The sequence below is a fragment of the Papio anubis genome, chromosome 6 (genome assembly GCF_008728515.1).
Source record: "Papio anubis isolate 15944 chromosome 6, Panubis1.0, whole genome shotgun sequence".
Taxonomy (NCBI): Eukaryota; Metazoa; Chordata; class Mammalia; order Primates; family Cercopithecidae; genus Papio; species Papio anubis.
Genome location: NC_044981.1, coordinates 68,213,416 through 68,226,303, shown reverse-complemented (window position 1 = coordinate 68,226,303; position 12,888 = coordinate 68,213,416). Strand labels below are relative to the sequence as shown.

The following is a 12,888-nucleotide window of genomic DNA, read 5'->3' as shown; positions in this document are numbered from 1 at the left end:
CTGCTAGGATTACAGGTGCCCATCATCAGGCCCAGCTAATATTTTGTATTTTTAGTAGAGATGGGGTTTCACCACATTGGCCAGGCTGGTCTCGAACTCCTGATCTCGTCATTCACCTGCCTTGGCCTCCCAGAGTGCTGGGATTACAGGCATGAGCCACTGTACCTGGCCTCCACATTTTCTTTATCCGATCCACCACTGATGGGCAGCTAGTTGACTCCATATTTTTGCTGTTGTGAATAGTGTAGCAATGAACATAGGAGTACATGTGTCTTTTTGGTGTAATGATCAATTTTCCTTTGGGTATATACCCAGTAATGGTATTGCTGGGTCAAATGGTAGCTCTCTGTTTTAAGTTCTTTAAGAAATCTCTAAACTGCTTTCTGTAGTAGCTAAACTAATTTAGCTTCCCACAGATAGTATATAAGTGGTCCCTTTTCTCCACAGCCTCACCAGCATCTGTTGTTTTCTGACTTTTTAATACTAGCTGTTCTGACTAGTGTGAGATGAAATATCATTGTGGTTTTCATTTGCATTTTGTGGTGGAAAATCAGGCTTTTTGATGGAAAATTAAGAATAGGTTAGGATTTTAATAGCTCTGATCTCTTGGTGTTTAATGTAACAATACTGACCACCAACAAGTAGGATTATTTCTTCTCTATTCCTGTAATTTTAAGAAGTCCTTTTTGGGGACAGGGGAATGTTGTGGTTTATCTGGCTTTCAGCTCATTTGAAATTACTCTTGATGACTGTGGTTTTTTAAATTGTTAAAAATATGCTGTTAGTTACATGTCTTCCATTTTCTCAATATTTAAAAACACAGAGTAAAAAATCTGAGTTCTTTGGAGAATTGCTGTGTGAACAAGATTGGTTTATTCCTATGTTCTTTCTGGCTTCTGTTTTTTTTGGTGCATGTGTCACAACATATTGCTCTGTTGCCCACACTGGTGTACAGTGGCCAGATCATATAGCTCACTGCAGCCTTGAACATCTGGGCTCATGCAATCCTCCTGCTTCAGCCTCCCAAGTATCTAGGACCACAGGCACATGCCACCATGCCCGGTTATTTAGACAAACATTTTTGTAGCAACAGAGTCTCACTGTGTTGCCCAGGCTGGTCTAACTATTGATCTAATGTGATCTTCCTGCATTGGCCTCCCAAAGTGCTGGTATTACGGGTGTGAGCCACTGTGCTTGACTTCTTGCTCTTCTTACAGGCCTTCTCTGGGGCTTCAAATTTCTTGTTTTTACTGTTATTAAAAAAAATTGTTGGGATTGGTTCCAAGATGGACAGATAGCAACAGCTCTGGTCTGCAGCTCCCAGCGTGATCAACACAGAAGATGGGTGATTTCTGCATTTCCAACTGAGGTACCTGGTTCATCTCATTGGGACCGGTTGGACAGTGGGTGCAACCCATGGAGGGCGAGCTGAAGCAGGACAGGGCATCGCTTCACCCAGGAAGCACAAGGGGTTGGGAGATTTCCATTTACTAGCCAAGGGAAGCCATGACAGACTGTACCTGGAAAATCAGGACACTGCCTCCCAAATACTGGGCTTTTCCAATGGTCTTAGCAAATGGCACACCAGGAGAGTATATCCCGTGCCTGGCTTGGTGGGTTCCACACCCATGGAGCCTTGCTCACTGCTAGCGCAGCAGTCCGAGATCAAACCGTGAGGCGGCAGCCTGGCTCGGGGAGGGGCATCCACCATTGCTGAGGCTTGAGTAGGTAAACAAAGTGGCCAGGAAGCTCAAACTGGGTGAAGCCCACCGCAGCTCAACAAGGCCTGCCTGCCTCTGTAGACTCAACCTCTGGGAGCAGGACATTGCTGAACAAAGGCAACAGAAACCTCTGCAGACTTAAACGTCCCTGTCTGATGACTCTGAAGAGAGCAGTGGTTCTCCCAGCATGGTGTCTGAGATCTGAGAATGGACACACTTGCCTCCTCAAGTGGGTCCCTCACCCCCATGTAGCCTAACTGGGAAACACTTCCCAGTAAGGGCCGACTGACACCTCATACAGCCAGATGTCCCTCTGGGATGAAGCTTCCAGAGGAAGGATCAGGCAGCAATATTTACTATTCTGCAATATTGCTGTTCTGCAGCCTCTGCTGGTGATACCCAGGAAAACAGGGTCTGAAGTGGACCTCTAGCAAAATCCAATAGACCTGCAGCTGAGGGACCTGACTGTTAGAAGGAAAACTAAAAAACAGAAAGGAATAGCATCAACATCAACAAAAAGGACATCCATACCAAAACCCCATCTGTAGATCACCATCATCAAAGACCAAAAGTAGATAAAACCACAAAGGTGGAGAGAAACCAGAGCAGAAAAGCTGAAAATTCTAAAAAGCAGAGCACCTCTTCTCCTCCAAAGGATTGCAGCTCCTCACCAGCAATGGAACAAAGCTGGATGGAGATGACTTTGACGAGTTGGCAGAAGTAGGCTTCAGAAGGTCAGTAATAACAGACTTCTCTGAGCTAAAGGAAGATGTTCAAACCTATGGCAAGGAAGCTAAAAACCTTGAAAAAAGATTAGACAAATGGCTAACTAGAATAAACAGTATAGAGAAGACCTTAAATGACCTGATGAAGCTGAAAACCTTGGCATGAGAACTACGTGAGGTATGCACAAGCTTCAACAGCCTGTTTGATCAAGTGGAAGAAAGGGTATCAGTGATTGAAGATCAAATTTAATGAAATGAAGTGAGAAGAGAAGTTTAGAGAAAAAAGAGTAAAAAGAAATGAACAAAGCCTCCAAGAAACGTGGGACTATGTGAAAAGACAAATCCACATTTGATTGGTGTACCTGAAAGTGACAGGGAGAATGGAACCAAGTTGGAAAACACTCTTCAGGATATTATCCAGGAGAACTTCCCCAACCTAGCAAGACAGGCCAACATTCAAATTCAGGAAATACAGAGAATACCACAAAGATATTCCTTGAGAACAACAACCCCAAGACACATAATGTCAGATTCACCAAGGTTAAAATGAAGGAAAAAATATTAAGGGAAGTCAGAGAGAAAGGTTGGGTTACCCACAAAGGGAAGCCCATCAGACTAACAGCGGATCTCTCGGCAGAAACTCTACAAGCCAGGAGAGAGTGGGGCAGATATTCAACATTCTTGAAGAAAATAATTTTCAACCCAGAATTTCATATCCAGCCAAACTAAGCTTCACAAGTGAAGGAGAAATAAAATCCTTTACAGATAAGCAAATACTGAGAGATTTTGTCACCATCAGGCCTGCCTTACAAGAGACCCTGAAGGAAGCAATAAACATGGAAAGGAACAACTGGTAACAGCCACTGAAAAAACATGTCAAATTGTAAAGACCATTGATGCTAGGAAGAAACTGCACCAACTAATGGGCAAAATAACCAACTAACATCATAATGACAGGATCAAATTCACACATAACAATATTAACCTTAAATGTAAATGGGCTAAATGCCCCAGTTAAAACATACAGACTGGCAAATTGGATAAAGAGTCAAGACCCATCAGTGTGTTGTATTCAGGAGACCCATCTCAGGTGCAGAGACACACATAGGCTCAAAATAAAGGGATGGAGGAAGATCTACCAAGCAAATGGAAAGCAGAAAAAATAAAGCCAGGGTTGCATTCCTAGTCTCTGATAAAACAGACTTTAAACCATCAAAGATCAAAAGAGACAAAGAAGGCCATTACATAACGGTAAAGGGATCAATTCAACAAGAAGAGCTAATTATCCTAAATATATATGCACCCAATACAGGAACACCCAGATTCATAAAGCAAGTCCTTAGAGACCTACAAAGAGACTTAGACTCCCACACAATAATAATGGGAGACTTTAACACCCCACTGTCAATATTAGACAGATCGATGAGACAGAAGGTTAACAAGAATATCCAGGAATTGAACTCAGCTCTGCACCAAGCAGACCTAATGGACATCTACAGAACTCTCCACCCCAAATCAACAGAATATACATTCTTCTCAGCACCACATCACGCTTATTACAAAATTGACCACATAGTTGGAAGTAAAGCACTCCTCAGCAAATGTAAAAGAACAGAAATTATAACAAACTGTCTCTCAGACCACAGTGTGATCAAATTAGAACTCAGGATTAAGAAACTCACTCAAAACCACACAAGTATGTGGAAACTGAACAACCTGCTCCTGAATGACTACTGGGTAAATAATGAAATGAAGGCAGAAATAAAGATGTTCTTTGAAACCAGTCAGAACAAAGACACAATAAGAATCTCTGGGACACATTTAAAGCAGTGTGTAGAGGGAAATTTATAGCACTAAGTGCCCACAAGAGAAAGCAGGAAAGATCTAAAATTGACACCTTAGCATCACAATTAAAAGAACTAGAGAAGCAAGAGCAAACAAATTCAAAATCTAGCAGAAGGCAAGGAATAACTAAGATCAGAGCAGAACTGAAAGAGATAGAGACACAAAAAACCCTTCAAAAAATCAATGAATCTAGGAACTGGTTTTTTGAAAAGATCAACAAAATTGATAGACCACTAGCAAGATTAATAAAGAAGGGAGAAGAATCAAATAGATGCAATAAAAAATGATAAGGGGGACGTCACCACTGATCTCACAGAAATACAAACTACAATCAGAGAATGCTATAAACACCTCTCCACAAATAAACTAGAAAATCTAGAAGAAATGTATAAATTCCTGGACATATATACCCACCCAAGACTAAACCAGGAAGAAGTTGAATCCCTGAATAGACCAATAACAGGCTGTGAAATTGAGGCAATAATTAATAGCCTACCAACCAAAAAAAGTCCAAGACCAGACGAATTCACAGCCGAATTCTACCAGAGGTACAAAGAGGAGCAGGTACCATTCCTTTTGAAACTATTCCAATCAATAGAAAAAGAAAAAACACCACATGTTCTCACTCATAGGTGGGAATTGAACAATGAGAACACTTGGACACGGGAAGGGGAACATCACACAGTGGGGTCTGTTGTGGGGTCGGGGGATGGGGGAGGGATAGCATTAGGAGAAATGCCTAATGTAAATGACAGTTAATGGATGCAGCAAACCAACATGGCACATGTATACATATGTAACACACCTGCACGTTGTGCACATGTACCCTAGAACTTAAAGTATAATAATAAAAATAATTGTATTCCTAACTTTTGTGTTTCTTTATCTATGTACTTATTCTGTCCACTTACTTCAGTCTGGGTTTTTTAAAAGGATCACAACTGCCTTGAGAAGAGGCCTTGGAATGGGAAAGTCCAGACTCTTCTTAATTGTTGCCTCATCACTGAGTCCCTATCAGAAGTCTGAGTTTCTTGAAGACACTCACTCAGTGTGGAAAGAACCAAATAGATATTGGCCTGTCAAAACAAATAAAAAGTCTCTACTTTTTGATGGCAGTTGAAAAGGATGTTTTTCATCCTGGTAGATGGGACATGCAGTTCATGGCTGAATGGAATCGCTGGGAATGATCTTGCTGAATGGAATATCTACAGTTTAGAAATCTATCACAGTCAGGTTCTTGCTTTTGCAAACTGTTTCTGTTTCTTTTCCAGGAAAAATAACTGTGATAAAAAACCAGTGTATATCGTTCAGGAATAATGAATTCAAAACTGGAAACAAAAACAGCCTTTTCGACTGTTAGATATTCAATGTGTGCAACAGGAGAGCATTTATTTGATATTTTATATTCTTGTTAACTCTGTTATATTTTCCTCTGAGCAAACAGCACCATTTGGAATTACAGCTCGGTTTATTTTGGTATCCTCTACTAAGATGTATCCTCCATGAGAGCAGAAAACTTTTGTCTCTTATTACTACTTTATTTCTAGTATCAAGAATAGGACTTGGTTCAGGTACTAATCAATTCATTCACGCATTCAACATGTAGTATTCAGGGGCTACTATGTGCCAGGCAGTGTTCTAGGTGCTGAAGGTATAATAGTGAATAAATAGACAAAAATCCCTGCCCTTACAGAACTTACATTATAGCAGGAAAGATGGGCCATAAACAACGTTTTATTAAATAAAATGCATACTGTATTTGAAAGTGATAACTGCTAAGGAGACAAAAACAGCAGAGAAAGAGAATAGGATGCAGAAGCGGGGAGAGTTGAACTTATGGACAGAGTGGTCATGGAAGGTCTCTCTCACTGAAGAGGTGACATTTATTGAATTTGTAAGTGAAACTCCCAAACCCCTAAAGTCATCAAGCCAAAGCAATGGTGCATTTGGAATTCAGCCTGCATAGGCCTTCCGGCCCCTGCTTTCTATGGAACTGCTTTTATTATGCCAACTCCTTGTTTTAAAACTTATGGTTCCTTTACCTTGCTATCACACCCAAACTCATTCATCTGGCTTTTAAGATCCTCACTAGAACATTAATTCTTCCATTTCTCCAGAGTAGACCTTCTAGGCAGGTCTGCCTGGTTTCTGTTTCCTGCACAATATCATGCTGTAACATAATAACGTGATATAATAATGAAACTTGATGCTTCTGCGTGATACTTCCCCTGCCACAGTCTGCAAGTCAGATGTCAGCTGATCCCCAAGCTCATACTCTTTGTGTCCCAGGTACATGGCCTCCTTTCCACATCCTCACTACCTCTCCTCTAGCATTGTTTTAAGAATAAAATGAGATAGCCTCAAAATGAGAATCTGTATTTTAACATAATAAATAAACAAATAAATACCAAATAGAGTTAAAAATCCCAATTGACAAATAATTGCTACATAATTTTACAAGTTTTCGCTAACATGGATAACAATTATGATAATGAATTATGTTGGTTTTTTATATAAAATCCCTGCTTAAAATGCAAAACACTTATAAATGTAAAACACGAAACAATACCCAGCAAAATTTAAGGTGTTCAAGTAATCAGGCTTGGTCTAAGCAAACCCATTTGAAGAACGAACTTAAGAGTTGGGTTTGAATGTGTACAGAGAAGTGCTCAAGGTTCACTAGTCATGGAAACTTCTTGACATACAGACCTCTGCATTCAGCCTCTTGTTACTCCAGTTCCTGGGAAACTATTTGAAGCTGCCTAAATAAATGGGTAATATTGTGAAGCTTCTTGGCTGCAGTCAGTACATGGGAATGAGTCTCAGTTAAATTGACCAGGCAGGGATTCCAAGTCATCATTAAAATGACCACTAATGACTCTGCTGACCTGGCTACCATGCTAATGAATTCACAGTGTGCCCATCCACAACCGAGAAAAGGGCTGCCTTAGAGGAAGTGCTAATTATAGCCGTGAATGAAATAAAAGTTATTTGTAAGGGTGAGGAAGAGACATTTGTAAAATCTATGTGAGTGTTCCTTTTAAAGTTATCTTCTCAAGAGATTAATGCCAATGCTGACACTGGGGAAAATAATCCAATGTAATAGTTGTGATAATATGAATCTATGTGGATTAAATTTTCCATGCTTTGTTTGGAAGGCTCTGTTTATGCAAGAAAGTGAGCTATGACAAAGGTTGAAAACACATTAAAAGATGTTTGACAACAGTTGTCTGGCCGGAATCATTTTTCCATAAAAAGTCTGTAAATTTATTAGGCAAATAATAACTTAATCACTGCAATTTTCTATGACTATATGATAATAACCATTATATTATCTGAAAATGAAAAATAGAAACTCTGGAGTACATTTATTTAAATATGATTATTGGGAACTAAAGTAAGAAAGGATAAGCTTAAACTTATTTTTCCCTGGAAACAAAAAGCTATTTTTTTTGTTAACCATGGGTAATGCAGCATAAAAATCTATTTCAAAGTACTATATTTACTAATAAAAATCAATTATGAATTTTGGTTACTTTCAACTGATTAGACCCACGTAATTCACTTGTTTTAAAAAACCTGGAAAGGCTTTCTGAGCGCATTTACATTTCATAGAAAATCTCAGTGCAGCTCTTTGTTACACATATATACAAGAGGACCCATCACTTCTTGTGTGAGAGAATGTTTTAAAGCAATCACAAAATAAGAACTTGCAACCAAACTGAGCCAGGTTATGCTATAGGGCCTATGGAGTGGGGAATTGCTACTGATTTTCTCCACTTGATTTGGCCTACAGAAATAAAGTAGTGAAGTGACTAAAACAGCAGAAAACAAAATCTTCTTGAGTAAAGTACTCTTGGCAGTAGACTTTATGATGTGGTACAACATCAGGAAAAAATAAACCCAGCAGACAGATGGTCTCCAGAGAGTAATAACCATAAACTCTGAAACTACTACACATGAAAGTACCTGCCCAAGGAATAGAGAAGATAGATGTTTCGCTAGGGATTGACCTACAATGGCACTTGTTGCTCTTGGTGACCAGAGCTAAAAGAAAGCTGAAAGCCAGCATCAGTGTGTGAAGTCACTGGAGTATTTTATAGATCAGAAAAGTTGGCAAGCGATGGACACTAGACAACACAAACTTCCTCTCTCCAAAAATATATTCACAGTTAGCTTTAAAGCTGTAGTCACTCCTCTGGGGTCTGGTAAGTAAAGAAAAAAGGTATGTTTTTTCTTGCTGCTGCTATATATAGATAAGCATCAAGCTTTTTTTTTTTTTGTGACCAAAACAATTGAAGTTGATGATTTTATGTAGATAGAAACATATTAGGATGATAAAAAGAAAGACAAAAATGTGGCTTTACCTAACATAATATTTTATTCTTCACTGAAAGTTCTACAGATGTTTACTTAAATTTTATTATTACTGTTTTAGGTGCATAGTTGAAACTAAAACATATTAAATGGCATTGGGAGATGTAAAGTAGAAAGTGTTAGGGTTGGGAGTGGTAGTTCATGCCTATAATCCCAGCACTTTGGGAAGCCGAGGCGAGTGGATTGCCTGAGCTCAGGAGTTTGAGAACAGCCTGGGCAACGCAGTGAAACCCTGTATCTACTAAAATACAAAAAATTAGCTGGGTGTGCCATGCACCTGTAGTCCCAGCTACTCAGGAGGCTGAGGCAGGAGAATTGCTTGAACCCAGGAGGCCGAGGTTTCAGTGAGCCTAGATCATGCCATTGCACTCCAGCCTGGATGACAGAGAAAGACTCCATCTTAAAAAAAAAAAAAAAGTAGAAAGTGTTATTAGCATAGATAGTTTGCCCTAAATTTTCAGTTTTCATGGGCACCTGTCCTATTTTTTAAAAGAGAAACATAACTCAGTTTTCTAATTAGTAAGCTGACAGGGATGCACTAAATAAACATGTCCCATATTCAGTTGTTTTAGGATACTCTGATGTCAATGCTTCTATTTAGAGAGTAGTGGGAGGAGGGCTATGCTGTCAAAGAGTCAGAAATGGCTTCCGATTCCTGGGCCCTTGAAAATGCACGAGGCTGGCAGGGTTCCAGAAGTATCACCTGCACAATCCAGAAAAAAATGCGTTATTTTCCACTTCTTGCCATAAGAGAGTCTAGGCTTTCTTTCTTTCTTTCTTTCTTTCTTTCTTTCTTTCTTTCTTTCTTTCTTTCTTTCTTTCTTTCTTTCTTTCTTTCTTTCTTTCTTTCTTTCTTTCTTTTTTTTTTGTGCCACTAGTTATTGCCATCTGTAGGAGAGGAAGGGAAGAGAGAAAGATTTATAGCAGGGCTGGACAAACTTTTTCTGTAAAGGACCAGATAGTAAATATTTTAGATTTTGTGAGCCATGTGGTCTCTCTAGCAGCTACTCAGCACTGCAGTTGTAGTGCAAAAGCAGCTATAAACTGTAAATGAATAGGTGTAATTATGTTCTAATAAAACTTCATTTACAAAAACAAGTGGAAAGCTGGATTTGGTCCACAGGTTGCTAACCCTTGGTTTAGAGTATTACGAAGGGCTAGACTGTGATTTCTCCTCTCATCTGGCAAGATAATGTTAATTCTCCCTCAGCAAGGTTTTCAGCGTGTGTCTCCTCCTACTCAAGTCCTCATGATAAAGGGCCCATCAGAAATGTACTTTTATGTCAGAACTTATTGTGAATTTAAAGGTTATCATTCAAAAATAAATTTAAAACCTGGGAAAAATTTTTGTACACTATTGAATGTTTTTGTCTCTTTAAATACAAAAATAACCAAAGGAAAAATAGAGGCAGATAGAGATGTTACGTATTTCATAATTTCTTTGGCAGAACCAAGTTCCCAATACCAATCTGCAAGTGACAGAAAAACTGTTTCTGTTCTTCACTATTCCATTTTTGTCATTTATATTAGATAAAATGAGCATCAGTCGATCAGAAGAGTATTTGATCTTTGTCTTCCCCGTTTAATGTTGCTTGGTGGAAAACCATAATTCAAAGAAAAGCAATAGAAAATTAACCAGGTACTATTACCCATAATGGGTGTCAGACAACTTTTACATCACTGTAAAATTCTAAGTGCTTGAAAAGTTTTCCAGAGCATTTCTTTTTTTTGCCACGAAGCTTTGGGAAACAAAGCAATTTAATGTTCTTGAAGTTCAAAATTATTTTCCATAATAATTCAGCCTTTCAAAGGATTTCTACAAAATCTTTTCCCTCCAGTAAAAGAAAAATTCAAAATGCTTGACAAAAAAATCCATGGCATCTTTAAAAAACTATTGTTGGCCCATATTTTTCTTTTGAGTGACTTAGGTTTTTTAAGAGAAGTTTTAGGTTCACAGTAAATTCAGAGGAAGATGCAAAGATTTCCCATGACTCCCAAATCTTGAAATTTTCTTTTTACTAATGGTAAAACATTTATAGGCCTATCAATGTGATATAACTATGACAACCCTATAAACTATAACCAATAAATTATTAATTGAGGGCCATTCATTACAGAAAGTGGGACTCATTTTTCAACCCATTTGGGACATCAGTGAATGTGGTTATGGTTTTCCTCTGTTAGCCAAAGTGCTTCCTTTTCAGTGTGATTTAGTGAACCAGGGAGATTTGGTAGAACTATCATTGAATTACACATTAGAAGGCCTAGAGTTTAGTTTAGTTTCACTGCTTCCTAGGTTGGAACTGTTGGACAAATCTCTGATCTACTGTTAGCTTCAATTTCTTCACTGGTAAAATGAAGTCTAGTACATGCTGTGTGTAGATAGGATTCGATTATGTAGGTGATGAAATAAAGATGTTATACAAACACACTGTATTCTTATGAGAGGATTATAGTGCCCTTGAGATTAGGCCTTTATTTTACTTCTTTTAATTTAATGGAAGAAAAATTTATTGAACACCTACTAGACACTTGTGTTAACCTCCAGGCACTTATACAAAGAAGCAGCTCTTAAAAAGCAAACTAACACAGGAGCTGAAAATCAAACACCACATGTTCTCACTCATAAGTGGGAGTTGAACACTGAGAACACATGAACACAGAGAGGGGAACGGCACCTATCAAGGCTTGTTGAGGGGTCGGGGGTGAGGGGAGCAAACTTAGGGGATGGGTCAATAGATGCAGCAAACCACCATGGCACACGGATACCTATGTAACAAAACAGCGTGTTCTGCACATGTATTCTCTTTGTTTTTCAGAAGAAATAAAGAAAAAAAAAAGCAGCTCAGTGATTGTTGACTTGTATTGGTTAATTGCTATATTTAAGGCAAGTAAATATTCATCTATTCACCAGTAAATAGATAATGCAAGTCTTTACAAGACTATTTCCATATTAGATTTCTGAAGGATGATTCTGAAAACTGGCTTTCTGGCATGGCAGATTGCCTTCAGATTGACAGCAGTTTGCAGAGGTAGGAGCCGTGGCACTTGTTGGTTGGGGTTAGAGAATTTCTTTACCAGTAGCTAGAAAGGCAATACAGTCTTTGACACCATCAAGAAGCCATAACAAGAGATTGTCCCTGTTTCTACTTAAAAATGTCTGCCACAGAATTCACTAGATCATATTTAGTACCTCTTATAAAGTCAAATTCTTCTCAACTGGTAATTAGCTTTGGTACTACTGAAACTGCATATAGAAAATTATTGCAATTTTCTATTTATAGATTATTGTATCAGTATTGAATACTTGTGCATATGTAATACACACATGGAAGTAATGAAACTATTGGTCAGCCATATCAAGGTTTAGATGCTTAATCCACTGAAGCTGGTAGTTATTTTGATCTGTAATCATAGTGAGGGGCAAGGAAGAATAAACTATAGGAATCAAAATAGTAATAAGCATGTTTGAATTATGTGGGAGTAGTTTCTTTTTTGTCTTTTACTATATTTTTAGAGATGGAGTCTTTCTCTGTCATCCAAGCTAGAGTGCGGTGGTGTGATTACAGCTCACTGCAGCCTTGAACTCCTGGGCTCAAGAGATCCTCTCACCTCAGCCTTTGGCATAACTGGAACTTCTAGTGCACACCACCATGCCCTGCTAATTTATTTTATTTTTTTAGAGATAGGGTCTTTCTATGTTGCCCAAGCTGGTCTCAAACTCCTGGCCCCAAGGAATCCTCCCACCTCAGCCTCCTGAGTGTTTGGATTAAAGGGATGAGCCACCTGCACCCAATGGGAATATTTTCTTGATAGCATTTGTGCTGGAGCCAGTCTTCTATGCAGGCCTTAGGACTCCTGCCAACAGGTTCAGAAGTTGACATCAGATAATCAGACATTATTATCCAGACAGTCCTCTTAAGTACCTGAATTCCTGGGAGTGTTTAGATACTCCCAGACAACATCAACAGTAACAGAAATAGGGATAGGTAATAGGGAAAGAGCAGCAATAGTCGACTAATTCTATATACATGATACTGAACTCAACACAGGGATTTTCTTTGACCTTTAAGGAATGATGTTTGAGAATTTGTTGACCAAGAAATGGATTAGCATATAGGGACTGCTATAAGTAAACAATCTGTCCAGTCATATCTAGGTGAAAAATGACAGAATAGAATAATATAAAAGTAGAGGAGGCAAGATGAAGGGAATTCTGA

General features: G+C 38.7%; 1 protein-coding gene across 6 annotated transcripts in view; it reads right to left on the bottom strand.

The window, feature by feature from the left end:
- The window catches only part of KCNQ5 (potassium voltage-gated channel subfamily Q member 5), a 564,981-nt gene that overhangs the window by 209,376 nt on the left and 342,717 nt on the right, over positions 1–12,888 (bottom strand). The window lies entirely within an intron of this gene.